The sequence below is a fragment of the Bactrocera neohumeralis genome, chromosome 2, assembly GCF_024586455.1.
Source record: "Bactrocera neohumeralis isolate Rockhampton chromosome 2, APGP_CSIRO_Bneo_wtdbg2-racon-allhic-juicebox.fasta_v2, whole genome shotgun sequence".
NCBI classification, from domain to species: domain Eukaryota; kingdom Metazoa; phylum Arthropoda; class Insecta; order Diptera; family Tephritidae; genus Bactrocera; species Bactrocera neohumeralis.
In genome coordinates, this window is record NC_065919.1 from 3418010 (window position 1) to 3435185 (window position 17176).

General features: G+C 33.9%; 1 protein-coding gene across 1 annotated transcript in view; it reads left to right on the forward strand.

The window, feature by feature from the left end:
- Positions 1-7002: 7002 nt before the first annotated feature.
- LOC126751160 (uncharacterized) overlaps positions 7003-17176 on the forward strand; it is a 64044-nt gene continuing 53870 nt past the window's right edge. Inside the window, exons 1-2 of the mRNA XM_050461203.1 lie at positions 7003-7454; positions 10937-12178. The gene's annotated coding sequence lies outside the window, so the exon portion shown is untranslated. The remainder of the gene's footprint in view (positions 7455-10936; positions 12179-17176) is intronic.

Genomic DNA, 17176 nt, shown 5'->3' on the forward strand with positions numbered 1-17176 from the left:
AGAAAAGCGAGACCTGTTATTATAAATTTTGCTCGTTACATTCATGGTATTATCTTCGGTTACATACAGGACATGTAGGGATTATATGGCTGTGTGTATGTGGGTGTAGAGTAGTCGCATTATGCTATTAATGTAAATTACATTAAAATGTGATATTTATTATGATTTCGGATTACTTTTTTAATAATGTACGCAGACACAATGCAATTATATGCCGGTGACAGGTGTAATCGCCTTAGAATTTGATTACTTTTAAATGTTGTAAATTGTTTATGAGAACATGCATTGTGTAAATATAAATTAAATTTGAAAACAACTGCGTGAGTAAAAGCAAAATAAATAAATATAAGAAGAGAGATTAATAACGGATTCTGAGGCGTAACTTACATATGATTAATAATATTTGTTTTTTTTTCTGTTTCAAGTAATTTGCCTGAACAGACATCTGTATACAATAATTTCGATAACCTAAAATAATATTTTTTTAAATTTATAAAGCGCTTGCCTTCACATTTTCAAATAGCCACATATATTCCTCATTTTGCTTGTGAATGACAAGTGAACAATATATGTATATTTATATGGGCTTATATTTATACATATTTCTAATGCGCCTACTTTTCTGTTCCACTTAACAAATCGACCAAACTTTTTAAATACGCTAACAGCAGGCGTTATTATTCTCGTTGAACGTATTATTGTTGCTTAAAATTGCTTTAAAATTTGTGCACCCTTGCGTATACGCAACATTTCATTTGACAACTTCCGTAATAAGAAAATGTAAAATTTTCAGAAAGTTTCTAGCTGCCGGATTTAAATATTGCACATACGCATATAGCCAACTAGCTACAGATATTTGAAACCCCAAAAGAAATGGAAATAGAAGACAAGCAAAGCATATGTACATATGTATATTCGCATATGAATATGGCAATGAAAGATGTGCAGGAAATGTTAGGTAGATCTAAATAATAGGTGCTTAGACACCACTAAGAAAGTCTCTCCAAGTATGAGCTCATAATTGTAACGGGAACATTTACCGTTTTATAATTTTCAAAGTCATTATAAATCGGAAATTTACTGCTCTACAAAACATTTCTTCTATTAAAGAATATTCGTTTTTTACACACCCTAATGTATATATTGCTATATGCGTTTAAAAGTTTCAAATATACATACATACATACATACATTCCCACACACGCGTCGCAGCTGTCTTCACACACTCGGCATAATTATGAAGCTCTTTTCTCTGCGCTATTTACCTGCAAGCTGTTCGTGCTTCACAGCTCAAGTTATGCTTACTGCGTACCGCTAATTCTGTTTATCTCAAGTTAATGAGGAGGGGGTTGTTGGTAAAAAGTGCTTTTGTTAGAAAGTTAATTTCAACAACCACTTTTAAGAAATACGCTAAATTCTTGCAGAGATTTGGATACTTGGAGCAAAAATATGCCAGTTGGGTTGTAAGACATACGTAAGTGTGAATTTCTTAAATTAAATCCGTTTATGTAAAATAGAGAAAGTAGTTAAAAACTTTTTTTTTATCAAATTGAAAGCTTTCTTTTCAATATTTTCAGTATGTCATTTGCCAGAACATCAGGCATCATGACTTAAGGAAAGGAGCCGTCTATAACGATTATCTGCTGATACGGACGCTTGCCGCCAAATTCTTCAACTGCCAACCGCACCATCAATGCAGAAAAGAGGAAACTTATTAAATTGCTTTTTACGAAGCTTTTCAATATCTTATGAAAATCAGCAAAAAAATGAAACTGCATAATAATAATTCTCAAAATTAATACAAGCTAGTATTTGTCCATTTAAGATGCCATCTCAACCATTATGCTGCTGCCTATGTAGATATTTTGTCGAAACTTTTACAATATTTCCATCTATGCTTTGCATATTCTGTTTGCCAACAATATTAAATAAACTTCTCTTTGTCTTGATGCGCAGTCTAATATTTCGTTCGCCTTTCTATAGATTAAAATTTATTACGGTGCGTCAGCTGACAGCAAAAATATTTACCTGCCTGATTTAAAATGCAAATTATGTCTACTGCAAGAATCTTAGCACGGCTGTACCTAATATGCGGAGATAAACGGCAAGTGTGTTGGTCGGAAAACAAATGTGAACCACAGCAGCGAGAAATATTTTGCATATTTATTCACAATTGTTAGTTTATATTTCTCTAATATTTGTTTTCTTGTGGTTTACTCATGTCGCTGTTGTACAATTCACTCTGACAGCACTGGCTGATGTTTTTGCTGCGGCAAGTGATTCTGACCTTAACATTTATTAAAACAATAATTATCGCTAAAAAAAGCTATAAAATTTCTGTTATTCAAACACTTGGCCGGTTACGTTTCCAGATGCACCTGTGGAGAATACCTTTACCAATGCGGTCAAAATTTAATTTTTTTCTAGTTTTTTTTTCTTCTAAAAAATCCCGTGTTTACCTCCTTTAATCTTCAAAAGATGAACTCTCTAAATTATTGAAACCTTTGATAAAATCCTAATGAAATAGCATTAAGCTATACCAAGCAACCTTTGAAGCAGCTACCTGGCCACTAAACTGCAAAGCTCTTTTCGACTGATTTAAAGATATTTAGATCTATTTGTGCTTATTTATACTTAAGATCAAACGCAGTATTTATGCACTAACATGAATATTATAAATAGATAAATGGTATTAAATTTTCGCACTTCAATACCGCCAACTTTCGATAAGTTTGATGTGCCACGTGGCAATTTATATGCTTGTAAATATGCCACACAGATATTCGCAAACACACGCGCACAAAGTCTTGAAAGAATCTGCTTTTCGAACATCAGTTTAAATATTCTAATTAAATATCTTGTAAGCATAAATATCTCAAATTGATGAACTAGTAGTTGCAATTTCACACTGAGTAATTTGGTAATTATTTAAGCTAATGGCTTAAATACACGAGCGCGCCAGCAACAGCAATAAAATAAGATGAAAGCGAACACTGCTTTAAATTTACTTCGCAGAAATTTGTGTGAATTTTGAATGCCGAAAAACTTTTTCAAATAACATGTGAGAGAAACTGGTTTGTTAGCTAATTTAGTATTTGCCGTTATTCTTACACCTACTTATGAGGGTATTGGCTCTAATAGTGATGTTTTTTAAAAAAATTATAGTTTTTGAAAATTTTTAAATTTAAATGTTTAGAGTAACGTTGTTTACGAGCTCCGAAAGCTAATCGTAACAACGATGAAAAGATTTGGAAAAGTTGTAAACTTACCAATATACTTGGTTATGGATGTAAACAAGAAAAAGATTCGTTCACATGCTCTCAATTCAGCTTTAAGAAAAAAACGAAATCCTCTAGCACTTCGACTACATCCCTGATAACTTGATCCACTGCGCCGCGGAGCCTACTTTTAGTGGCATCTTCTCCGCGTATGTACTTCCAAGAGATATGAAGGCGGGCCGAAGTTATCAGGGAAGAATATTTTTTCACCAATAGATCGAAGCTCAAAGGGGAAGGCTAGAGAGAAGCCGGGAGCTCAAATGAACTCTTGTGGCATCAAGCTACTTCCAATTTAAACTTGTCTGGGTGCCTGATCATAGCGGAATCGTCGAAAACTAAAGCCGATGAGCTCGTTAGAAAGGACACCCTTACCAAAATCCCATTAGAATAGGAACGAACAGGTGCTCCGCTAACTTCATACACTCTGGTACTGGATCTGTGGGACTCGTGCAAGCTCAGTAAGCGTTGCTCAGCAACCAGCACTTGTAGGGCTGCGTAAACCGTTTGGCACAGAGTGGAACTCTAGCTCTTAGCTTTCACTTTCCGTTCCACTGCCCAGCTTTTGCGAGCCTAAGGTTGAAGCATCTCGGTTTCCATACTTTTTACAAACCCAGCGAATTGACTGGAGTTGATAGTAGCAATTTGAATTGATATGTGTGGCTCTAGACGTTTTGTCGATATGCAACGATCTTTTTGATCCATACTTAAGGATTCTCGGTATCACAATGGCGTATCTAGCAGTTCAAGTAGTTATGGTCTCTCGAATGTTAGCCTATTTACCTAACCTAACATAATAAAAATTAAAGAAGAAAACCTTGAAAACGATGTAATGCCAACTGTTATTACAATGAAATGAAATATGGATACAATCTTGCTCAGTTTCAGTAAAATATATAAATCATATACATTATAATGCTTTTATCAAGTTTCTTACGCATTCGGCGCATTTTCATTGTTAAAGAAAGCAAATTATGCAAATGAAAAATATTATACCCTTACACTTTAGCCGTCTTCATTCTTCCAAGAAGCAAGATGGAAATTTTAAAACTTATTCCTTCGAACTTATTCCTTCCAATACATATGCATGTTATCACACACAATTTACGGCTGGGTAACTGTTCATATGAATATTTGTGTTTGCACACAAATTGCTAATGAAGTTAATTGCTATAAACAAACGAAGAAAACATTTTAAATTACATATTAAACTTTTGTGTGTAATTCACACATACATACATGCATTTGCGTGCTAATTTTCATAATTCAGCACATCTATTTAAGAACACAACATGCAAATATTAGTAAAATAAACACTCATGCTTAAAACTCCCCACACGGAGGGTGGTGTTTCATAAAAAAACTTGAAGAAACATAAATATAAGAGCTCAGAGTTATCCTTTCAAAAGGATTATACTTGTATAACCTATTATGTTAAAGAAAATTTGAATCTGAAATTTCTGGCAAAGATTTAAAAGTAATTTAATTTGAAAGGTTATATTTTTTACGAATATCATGTGCATTTCGATGAGAGCCTGTCACACAAATCAACAAAAGTATCTAGAGTTATAGAGATACTGATGTTAGCCGCTGAATTATGAGCAGAGGAGTTATATATACATATAATTTTCTATTTACACATCCCTTATTATGACCATTCCATATTAGCTAGGTTCTTAAAGAGAGATGACAGGAGTAGTGGCTTGTCAGAAGTTTGTCATGTAATATCATGATTCATTTTACGCAGACCAACTCGTTCTTCGTAATGACCTTCTTTATACATACTCGTATTAGCATTTGTGTTGAACATAAACCAGATTTGCTGAGTTCTCAAACAAACATCTATTGAACCCTGTACAGTCCTACGCAGAGAAACTTCAAGTTTAGGAAATACATCATATTTAATGTCCCTTGAGCATCTACTAGATATTAATTATATAAACTTGTCGGTCAACGCTGATGTAATGTTGGCTTGATTGCTTAGAGTGGCATTTCTCAGTGATATTTCCAGATTTTTAAGTTGATCCGAATAGTAGTTTCGGAGATACAACCTTGAGCACTTGGTTGCCTGAGACTAAGCTAAGTACGCCATTTTAAACGCGTTTTTCTCGGAAATGTGTTTTTGAAGTCGGTTGGAAAGATTTCTCTAGATCTGCTCAACCGATTTTCATGAAATTTTACACAAGTCTTTGAGATACAATTCTTAAAGATTCTTTTTTTCGTTTACAACTATTTGAAAAACAAATGCCGCGAAATTTTACTGAAATGTTAATTTTTTTTGTAAAAATATCTGCCAAAAATCCAACTTTCAGTTTTTTTTCCTTTATCCAAGTTCAATTATAAGTTAAGGTTTTAACTAAAACACGTATTTTTTTCCTTTAGATGATCCTGCAAGGAGTTATTCTGCCAACGCGGGCGCATCTTTTTTCCGAGGGGTCACCGGAAATATATTTATAAAATATTTTTTTGCAAAAATAATCAGAATTTCTTTGTTAATAATGTATGTTTGCAGCTTTAAAAAATTCTAGTAAAATATTTCATTTTTTATATGAGAAAAAATTGTTGAAAAAATGCTGTTTTTACCCGAGGAAATTCATGTAAGCCTTTAAAGTAGGTCTAGGCAATTCACGCTTGGGATTTATATTATTAGTACCATTTTTTTACATTTTAAAAAACATATACTCATATACATACATATGTATGTGACGGCCGGCTGAAAATAATCCCTATCCATTCATCAACATTTATAGTATGTATAGTAGTAATAATAGATGCTCTATGGCTCTGTCAATATTTCACTCCTTTCAACAATACTAATTATAATAACAGTAATCGGACAGTCATTAGGAAGACAGTAATAAACGAAATGCGCAATTCAATGCCGCCCAATAACTTCCCGCCTTTTCTGCCATTCATAATTGTCCAAACGCCAACATGGCCACAACCAAAGCCATTGAGCGCCAGCCAGCAACCGTGAGTTACAAGCGCACACTCACACATATTTGCATATATACACATACATTCGTACGGATTTGTTTGAGAAGAATGCCATGAATGGCAAGCAAGTAGCCACACATAGAAAACACAACAAAAGCAATGAATAACAAAACGCTCTTTCAACATTATACAACAACAACATGAACCATGAATGTCTGCTTTCATAGCAAATAAATATGTAAGCATGTAAGCAGTAGGTAAGTGGCAAAGCCAGCACGTGTTCTACGAAAACAGATTACACGCTGCCCAACCATGCACATTTGACCCTAACCCATGTCTTGGAGGGAAAAAATTACCCAAAACAAAATTTAGCATTTTGTGAGAGCGTCAGGCAAATGTAAATTTCCCACTATTGGCGGCAATAACTGAGAGCAAGCGTGAGCGCTAGTGCGAGAAAATGAGCTTTGCGAAAGCTTTATCGGTCGGAAAAGTGACTACTGTGGGCGCAAGGTGGACTTTGCATGCCGTAGTGACACATATACAACCGCATAAACATATATAGATAACTGCATATATACACATGTATGTGTGTAGGTGTTTCATGCAATTTCCTACTACTGCTTGAAGAAGATGCTCTCACAGTCAGCTGTTTGTATTGTTGTTGGTGCTCCTAAAGCATTTTGGCGCCGTCGCCACTGTTGTCGTCGTCGCCGCCGCTTTTGTTGCTGCCGTCAGCTGCTGCCTCTGCTACATGGCATGCTGCTGCTGGACCAGTTGGAAAAATCGCATAGTCAGTTTGTTTTGAAATTTGCCGCGAGACGTTTGTAAGCGCGGATAAAAAGCAATTAAAGTGACCGAGGCAAATGTTCTCCCATCGCATTGCCAAATAATTCAATTGATTGATCATCGTCGCGAGTTGTGCATAATTGCTTAAAGGCAAAACGTTTAACTGCTTTGTTGTTGTTAATGAAATAAAATGATAGAAATAAATATATTCATAAGTGTATCAACAATTGTACTGTGTACAAAGTAAGAAGAGATAAATAAATAGAATTGTGATTTTGTGTATTTACTTGTGTGCACCAGCATTAGCAGCCGCGCCAACAAAGCGGGTTTCAATTCAAAATACAAACGCACATACCAACGCATGCAGCATTACCAAAATGCTGATTACTTAAACCGCTCAAATGGGCAAGAAACAAAAGAAAAATTTCAAGTGGACAATCAACAACTTAAATAGAAGTGAGTAGCAGCGTAAAAGAGTTAAAAATCAGTAATTAAAATAAATATAAAAATGTCTAATAATACAAAAAATTAATCTGTTAATACGCTATTTGACTCTATATAAAGCAATGTCAAAAAAATAAGTGTTGCGTAAAAAAAAACACATAATGCACTTAAAACCCATGTAATCAGTGCTTGAACAATTAAATGAGCAAACGATTTCAAATAAACCGATAACATATTATTTTTAAATTTATATAAATGCAGTATATTATTACATTTTACTAAAACATGTTAACTTTTTTTAATTTTTTGTTATAAAAAATAGTTTATCAAATTAAATTAGTATATTTAAGGTTTAAAACTGTTAAGCCACATCACAATTTTCTGCAAGATTTAAAAAAAAGAGCGAGAATACCAGTTATATATTTTTGCTAACTAAATCTGTCGGTATTGAAAACTACAAAAATAATAATAATCCAGTTGCAACGGCACTGAAGTTCAGTAAATTTTTAAAACTCATTTTCAGACTATGGTTAAAACTTAAATCGAATATGGTGTATTTTACTTTTTTTCTATTTTTCTAAAAACTCTATTTTTTGAAACTTTTTAATTTTTATTAAAACAAGAAAAAAGTAACTTCGGCTGCACCGAAGCTAATATACCCTTCACAGGTGTATTTCTTTTAGTAACTATGTGTTCAGTTTGTATGGAAGCTATATGCTATAGTATTCCGATCTGAACAATTTTTCGTAGGTGTCCATTCTTTTAGTAACTATGTGTTCAGTTTGTATGGAAGCTATATGCTACAGTAAGCCGATCTGAACAATTTCTTCGTATATTAGATTATTATCTTAGAAAATAACCCGTGCCAACTTTGGTGAAGATACCACGTCAAATGTGAAAGTTTTCCATACAAGAACTTGATTCCGATCGTTCAGTTTGTATGACAGCTATATGTTATAGTGGTCCAATATCGGCAGTTCCGACAAATGAGTAGCTACTCGAAAAGAAAATGACGTTTGCAAAATTTCCAAACGATATCTTAATAACTGAGGGAGTAGTTCGTATATATACAGATAGACGAACAGGCGGACAGACAGACAGAAGGACTTGGCTAAATGGACTCAGCTCAACATATTGATCACTTAAATATAGACTTTAAAGGGTCTCCGACGCTTCCTTCTGGGTGTTGCAAACAACATGGCAAACTTAATATACTCTGTTCAGGGTATAAAACATATAATTTAAACGTGAATAAAAAATATTTTTTTAGGGAACATATTAATCAATAGCTTTTCTTCAATGTACTTCAAGATCTTAAATTTAAAATTTTTGTTTTTAGGTTAGACTTGTTAGAACCCGAATTCAAAGCCAGCAAAATACAAAGAACTCAGTTTTATGAATAGCAAAATCGTCAAATTCTATCAGACAAAGTATTTTTTATGCCATCAATTCAAAATCCATAGCTATGACTTGTACTTTCTGTTGTACAATTGCATTATTTATATATCCATAATAAAACCCAGTTCAGTATATTTCCAACCATGGATCATTTCAGCCTAGAAAAGTGCCGAAATATCCTTGGTGTATATGCTGGGCTTTTTGGTCTGTTTATATGGTAGGAGCTGATCTCATAATTTTGCTTAAAATTGTGCACTGAAAAGACTACTGTTAACCCTTTGTACCAAAAAGTCGTCATACAATACAAATATCGTAGAAAGAGGAAATATCCGATATGCAAGTGTAGCAAATTTAGATTAACTATCTTAAATTTTAGCCTAAAAAATTGGTTTGTGGTTAAGAAATACCTATTTTTATCCGAGATATATATATATATATCTTAAATATAAAAAGTACGTGTCACATTGTTTGTCCGCGATGGACTCCTAAACTACTGAACCATTTTAGTAAAATTTTGCACACTCTGTCCAGTTTGAACTAACTTAAAAGAAAGAAAGTGAAAACAAGAGCATCTCTGTTAACTGGGCACATTAGCCTGTCGCACAATTTGTTGTTGTTTATTAAATACAAACTATTAAGCGGACAACTCTATCAACTGAACAGAAAGGCTGGCCTCGTCAGTGTCTGCTTACGGGAGATTACACTGTATATATTTAAAAACATACACATGTACATATTCAGAATCCCAAAAAAAGATAAAACATTTGAACTTCCATAACTAGAACTTCTGTAGCACGAAGTCTCTCTAATTCGAATTCTTTAATTGGCAATAGAAGTCAAATTTCATACAAATTCCTGCCATAACTCTAAGTCTCTCTAACTCGAAGTATTTTTGTCGATTATGGTGATGCGAGTTAGGGAAGTTCAACTATAATTTTAATTTTCAGTAAAATACCAAATATAAAGGTACGTTTTTTCGATGACTGGTTAACAGCCATCTGTCTGATGAACTTAACCAAGATTTCTTCTTTCAGAAAGAAGTATTATTTTAATTAGAACTTAACTGACATATGCTACTAATTATACATTGAAAAAAACAGCTTTAAAATCATTATTTTTATTATTGACATTTATTTGTATGTTTCTTTTACCGACAAAAACGCTTTCGCCTTTATTCGTAAATAAAATATTCACCATATTGAATAGTTTATTATATAATTAATAGTAAAATGTATATCACAGCATCGCGGGGTCGAATCTGCTAGTATATATACATATATATATGATAGTCTATAATTACTTTTACTACAAGTTTGTTTTATAGAGAGTGATTCGTGTAAATTGTTTCCTTAAACATCACTTCCAAACATTTTTTCAGAGAAGAATCGTAGAAGCTTCATTATATGAATAAGCATATTCGAATTTCAGAACTAAAAGTGCTGAAAATCCAACTTTTCCACACATTTTTTATTATAATAATAAACAAATAAACAAATATCTAACATTTTGGTCGACCACTTTTTGCCATTTTTCTAGAGACATTATTCGATCAGTATAAAACTTTCATCAGTTTAATTTTTTTTTTTGGTTAAACCTTTCACTTCACACTTCCAACACTATATGGTATGACATAATGTGATTGGTAGCACTGGAGATATGTGACTGCAACGACATCTACTTATTGACAAAGTACGAAAAGACTTTTTCAACTACCCAATACATACTAATTATTAAGGAATGGAGGCACTGCTTCGGAAATTGGAATAAATTTCTGAAGTTTTATAAAAATTATTTAGCATATGAGGCCTTCTGATGTTCAATACCGACTATCTGGTCACTTTATTGCGCCATTTAATCATGAAACGAGTGGTCAAGGTCGAAACTCAACTCGTTCTTGCATTGACTATTGGCCAAGCATTTGCAAAATCGGTATTGTAATGTATATATAATTACTATATAAATACGCATAGCATGTGCATATGACCATTGTAATTACTACATATATAACTAAACACACACACAAATGTACATGACCAAATTACATTCGCGCATGAATTCATTTTCAATTACTGAATTAATGCCCTTTCATTTTTCAGCATTACCCTGTTGCTGATAAAAAAGCGAAGAGTGCCAGATTCGCGAGAAACCCCGAAGGAAACTATGTATTAATCCAATGAAAGCGGTGACAGCAACCAGCCCGTAGACACTTCAAGGCAGCTGGTGAAAAAGTCGAAAAAATACAAAAAAAAAAACAATTTAATTTACATGTCAGTGAATAAAAAACAAAGACAATTCCAAATATGGATAAAAACTGTAACGGCAAACGCAGCAGTGTTCTGCTGAAAGATTTTTCAAAAGAAAATAATTAGATTAAAGAGAATAAATGTGTTTTCGAGTTACTTATTAAATATGTGGAAATAAAAAAATATATGAAAATTAGAGGAAAATTACTATTAACCATATTGTAAAACTAAAAACCGAAAGTCGCAACACAACAACACTGTGCACTAAGCAGATTTCCGAAAGTACAAAAAAACATGCGTAGACGCGCGAACGAAATGCAACGAAAGCAAAAGTGTTACAACAATTGAATTATAATAATAGAAGAACAAGAACAGTCACGCATGCTAAAATGGTACAAAACGCACAACAATAACAATAACAATTACACTAGAAAAAAGTAATCGCACAATCATTGAGTACACAGTCTGCTTTAATAGCCGCGCATAAAGCAAAATCAAACAAAAAGTAGAAAAACCCTACAGCGGGCAAGCGGAAATTTAAACCAAGGCAAACAGATACATTCTAAGCCAAATGCCGACAATGTAAACGCGCCGGAATAGCTGCTCGAGTCGCGCGGACGGTTATCGAACTTTGGGCAGGCGAACGCATCGTCATCGCTCGGCATAAAAACGACTGAAACCAAAACCAAACAAAAAGTAGATTAAAGTGATTTAACGGTAAACTTTAAAACACCCAGAGAAAAACCAAAAAACAACAAAAACAACAGCAATTAATCAATGAATTGAATAGCAGATGAAGAAGCGTGCGAAATTCTCTGTATTTTGGCAAGAAAATTGTGTTGCATAAGAAATAAAACTTTCAATTCAGCATTGTTTTTGCGCATAACATTACAAGAAATTATATAAAAAGCGTGTAAGTAATGCATGTGAAAAGTTTAATTAAATTACGTTAGCAAATGCAATGTGTAAAAGTTCGTTGTAATCCTGGATGTTGTACACATTTCTTGTGAAAATTCTATCAAGAAATTTAAAACAGTGCTACCAGACTAAAAACATTTTGAAACAAAGCAGCACCGTTGTATATTATTTCACCTGGTGAGTAACTCAATTTAAGAAAAATCATAAGTAAACGAATAAGCTAATAATTTATAAGAAACAACTGTTTTCGAGTCGCCACTTCGCTGATCGCTCGGTTATGCTCTGCTCTCCTATTCCGTAATTGAACTGCTGTCAGTGAAAGCAGCAACAAAGTTATTATTTAAAGTTCAACACAAGAGACAATGTAGACCACAGTAAGATTGTAGAACGTAGACTCGTTCAAATGGCTTTAGATTAAGTTAAATTAGGTCAATAAACTGATTGCTAGTGCGACTACGAACAATCTCACTTAGTTGCTAGAGGCGCTTGTCCATTGTGATGCCCAGAACCCTTAAGTATGCACCGAAAAGACCGCATTGCATATCGGCAAATTCACATGTACAAATTCCAGCAAATTCGCGGGGTTTGTAAAAAGTATGGAAACCGTGTTACTTCAACCTTAAACTCGCAAAAGCTGATCAGTGGAAGAGAAAGTGTTTAGATATTTCCACTTCATCTTTCTCATTGCAACTTTGACAAGTTGACAGCTACAAATTGTTTAGAACATTTTTAAAACAGTCTTAAACGCAATTAGTCTAATTTGGTTTTGTTTCAAACTATTGAAGGCTGTTTTTTATAGCATAATCCAGTAACAAATTTTTGTTAATTATTGAGAATTCAGTGCAAAGATTTGACTTCCTCACAAAGAGATTTGCCTCTAGATCTACAAATTTAGGTAGTCGAAAAAATCTCTTCGTATTTCTATTCAAGCTTCAATAATAATTTTTTTGATTAAATGAAGCTTAAAATCTCACCTTTCCAACACTATATGGTATGACTCAATGTGATTGGTAGTACTGGAGATATACGGCTGAAACGACATCTATTGACAAAATCCGAAACTTTCGAGTACCCAATATATTGCATATCTCAAGGTCACAATACAGCATTGTCTTGAAGCAATTGTTTTCAACATACGCATTATCTTTACTTCTATTCGAAATACTAAACATCAGCGAAAACAATTTGAGATGTGTCTAAGTATTAAAACCAACTGCAAGTTCTACTAAATATAACTATAAACTGAACACGAACTTAATTTTGTCTTAGTATTTTATTGTCCTGAAAATAGGCCTGATATTTGCTGCCTGTAAATTTAAGGCTTAACTTGAAATCAAACGTTGCTTCTCAAATAGCAAAGCTTACCTCATATGCCAGCCTAGTTACAGCACGTTCCTCCACCTTTCACATACCGAAACAGCAGAAACTCCGCTCTTCAATATTACGTTAGTTACTCGCATGGAGTGATGTGCCGCCTTTTGCCGGGCGGATTTTATATGCTAATGACTTGGATTATTGTCGCTTAAGTCGGCTATTCTGCTATCTTTCGGTTGGTTACAAAAATGTCTGCCGTTGACTAGTGTGCAGTCAGACGGGCGGTAGTCAATAATATTGCATAAAGTGTGTCGTTGCTTGGTCAATTTGGCTGTAAACTACACGCTGGCAATAAACTCGTGATGACTTACAGATTACTTGCGATCGAAACAAGTAAAAATTTAGAGCATTTCGTTGGCATAAAAGAGATGTTTATGCACTTACATTGCACTTTAACTCTTTTAACTTCCTTTAAGAAATTTGTGTAAATTTAGTAATGAAAAGTTTATCACACAGTTGGCAAATAGAGCGTTGAAGCATAATATTTTTTTTTTTTTTTGCTTTGAATTGATGGCACTTTCTACAATTAAATTGATATTAAACTATGCAAAGTTTATAAATATTTATTTTAATAGATTTCTGTGCGTTCTCTGCATATTGTCCTTCGACAACTTCAATAAAAGTTGAATCTTCTTTATGACATCTTCATTTACGATCAAATTAACTAGGTTCAACCAGTTTAAATGGCACTGAAGCTAAAAGTTCTGTGTGTCTACAAACACATACACAAATAGACATGCAACACTAACCGTAATAAATTAAACTGAAACTATTATCTTAACGCAGTGTGTTTGAATAGTTCAGTTTTCACTTTAATGAACGGCTGGAATTAAGAAGGGAACCAAAACTCTTATATTTTTCGAAAAAAAAACACAATATGATTTTATTTCAGTGCATTTAAAATGTGTCCCATCAACAGAGGACATTTCAACTAAAGCATTAACGTGTCAAAATCTTCTATTAATTATTTTATTTATCTCTATATATGTATGTGTATACATTTTTCATCCGTATGTTCCAAAATTATAGAAATAATAACTGTAAATCCCCGTACGAATATCGAGGGATGATTATAAGTTTCATTGAAATGCTCTTTTCCTAAAAAGTATGACAACGGTAGGCTTAATCTTGGTAATACCGAAAACAAATGCTTTTCAGAATCTGAAACCGAAATTTTTAACAAAACGAAACTTTTTCCAAGCATTGCCATTACTTTAAGTTTTACTTTTGTTCTACCTTGTATGCATAAATGGTAGTTTTAAGAATGAAGAAAAACAAAAATTTCGTACACAAATCTGTTTTTCACAAGAACTCTCCAAAAAGTGCTAAGTTATGCAACAAAATATCTTTTCAAAAGGCACATACAGTGAGCGCACTACTGCGTATGCGTAACTAAATTTACGAAACGCCTTTTATGTTACTTGCAGTAACATTTAGTTACCAACAAGTGTCAAACCAAAATCTATATATAGTACATATATATATATATACATAGTTATGCTCTGCAAATACTTATTTTGTTGGCTGACATCACGTGCTTATGTGAGCAGCACTTGCTAGTCGCTGGGCTAATAAATCGTGCGTAATTTTCTATCCAATTATTTAAACCTTAAACACCGTGCACTTTGAGATTTCCGAGCAACTAGGCCCATTTTGATTTGTCTGGGTAAACTTCTTAAAGAAAAATGTATACAAAAAGCACAAACTTATCATAAAGTTCGAAGGAAAATAGTTCCGAAACGTAAATAACTGGTAAATTAAAAGAGTGGATACCTACACATACACATACGTATATAAATCACAGAAGGCTGTTATATTAACGTAGCGCATAAAATTTGATTACATCACTAACGAAAACTAAAATTAGTTTGTATTAAGCGAAAACTCGCAAATACCAAATATCGAAATTTACGCTTTGCTTTTGGCTCGCTTCGTCTCGCTTATCAGCGGTCCCTAAGCGAAAATATTTCCACTCAAATCCATGCCAACTAAACGCCTTACATTTTATCAGTACATTAATGCGGCACATAAACTAATATAAGTACTTACATCTGTTATATTATCCCCGCATGCTTGCATGTAAGCAGCGCCGCATCGCGTCCGCCAACTAAGCTGAGCACAATTTATGTACCTTCATTCTTAATCAAATTTTACCGTACTTGGCTGCTCTGTGTGCCTATTTTTATGCGCTTCCGCTCGGCTGCTGTTGGCAAGCCTTGAATATTTACCTTTTGTATTTGTGGCACTTATTTTCATTGGCGGCAATTATGCAGCCTTTCGAGGAAAATTTACACATGCTTTCATCAGACAGTCTGTCGTCGTCTTAAGCACTTTCGGCCATACAACCTATACATACATATGTACATATATGAATCTTATTATGTAATATGTAAGTAAGTGTGTTCGTGTGCGTTGCCACTTTATTTAGCCAATTTCCCACCTGTGCCAGCATTGCTCTGGAAGTGGAGTTTCCATCAAAGTGGCGCGTTTGTCACTTACTGCATGCCACACACTCACCAACCTAACTGAAAATCATATTCAGAGCTAAATTCAATTTTCAGTACTTCCGCCCCTTTGTTGGCGCGTCCATAATTACATTTGTGCGTACTCATATTTTAGGTATAGGAAAAAAATTATTTAAGTGAATCAGAGAATCGTGACGAAGTTCTGTTTATATATTTTTTATTTATTATTATTATTTATTATTTTATTATTATTTTTTTTATTATTATAATATTATTATTTTAATACATTTATCTACATATTGCCATCTTCAGAGCGATTGGACAGCTGGAACGCTGAAATTTTTTGCCCGGCGATTAAAAGCAACCCCAAACCCACTTTGGTTTTTGCCTGAATGTTCTGGAGTTATTTAAACCCCCAAGTTTAAAAAAGGGAAAGAAAATCCCCTTTTGATAGTTCCCTTTTCCTTCATAAAGGACCATATTTTGGTTTCCATTTTGGGGGGATCAGTGCCCCAGTTTTTTTCCCAAAGACCCCACCCCTTATCGGAAAACCAAAAAAATAAAACATCGGTCCCCTTTTTTTTTGGAAGCTGAAATGTCCAAACCAGTGTTTTAAAGGGCAAAGGGAATTTTTAAAATAAATTAAAAATAAAAGGAACGAACCCAAGTGGATGGTGGTGATTAAAAATTGGTTAATATGGATTTTTTTCCAAAAGGGTAAAATCGACCGATGACCAGCGCAATATCTTGCAACAGGCGGAAGGACCCCGGCCCCCCCTGAATTGTGACCCGGGGGACGACAAATGCGTAAAAAAACCTTCAAACACCGGGAAACACGGCATTAATCGTTTGGGGTGGGATCGTTCTCGAATCGAAAAAACAAATCAGCTTTGTTTTTATTTTTGTTTCTAAAGGGCGACCGAAAAACCGTCGTCCAGGGCCCTCACCCCTTTCGGAAATCGCCCACCGGGCCAGCCCGGGCAGGATCGGCACTGATCATCTAAATTTTTTCATCATTTAAATTTTTTAAACGTTTTCCCGGTTTAAACAAAAATTTTTTTTGGGCCTTTGCTTTTTCGAGATAAAATGCTGTCATTTTTGACCCGAAACATCATCGGTTATCAGGTTTTTTAAAATTTTACGAAATGTCAACAAAAAATCAAAACCTTTTTCCCCAAACCAAAAAATTCCCCACCAAAACAGTTCTTTTTAAAAATTTTTTGTTTTTTTTACAAGAATTGTATGTATGTTTATGCAAGAACGAAGACAGTGGGAAACCCACTGCTCCCATAAATTGCACATAGTGATTTTAAACCCCGAAAAGGGTTGCTTTTTA